Raw genomic sequence first — 708 nt, 5'->3', positions numbered from 1 at the left:
GCTGCTGCCAGCCGCCATCTTGGCTGACAGTTAATTTGCATAAGGATATGCTGATTAGCCAATGGGAAGGGTAGCAGTCGTACACTTATTACCATGTTTCTCTTTTATTAGTGTAGATAATAAAAGCTTAATATGCTAAGTGTCTGGTCGACCAGTCAGCTGTTCAATCAAGTAATCAAAGCTTAATATGTTAATAATATGCTACAGCTGCTCAACTGCTTGCTATGACATGCAATGACCACCAAGGGGCAGACGCTCCAACCAGTAGGTTAGCTTGCTGGTGGGGTCAGGCTCATTGAGATTGAGGGAGATGGGCCAGACAAGCCCTCCCACGTTCCCTCCCTGGCTGGCCAACCTCCCATGTCGCTCCCCAGCCCCAATTGTGGACTGGTGGGGTTTCTCGGCCTGGACTGCACCTTCTCACAAGCCGGGACTCCTCGGGGGGTGGTCAGATGCCAGTTTCAATCCAATCCCACAAACCAGGCCAAGGGACCACACTGGTGCATGAATTAGTGCACTGGGCCTCTAGTAACACAATAAAAAGTTTCCAACATCAGGAATCAGGGTCCCCCTTTTTTCTTGTGCTTTGATGGTAGTTGCTCATATCACAGTGAATACCGACCTCAGTCCCTCTACTTATAAGAAAGGCTGCCCCACATGCAAATTTCTGTTCAACCTCCAGGGTACATCCTCTCCTGGGCTGTGCAG

This window comes from Myotis brandtii, unplaced genomic scaffold (assembly GCF_000412655.1).
Source record: "Myotis brandtii unplaced genomic scaffold, ASM41265v1 scaffold11391, whole genome shotgun sequence".
NCBI lineage: Eukaryota > Metazoa > Chordata > Mammalia > Chiroptera > Vespertilionidae > Myotis > Myotis brandtii.
This window is presented reverse-complemented; position numbering follows the sequence as displayed.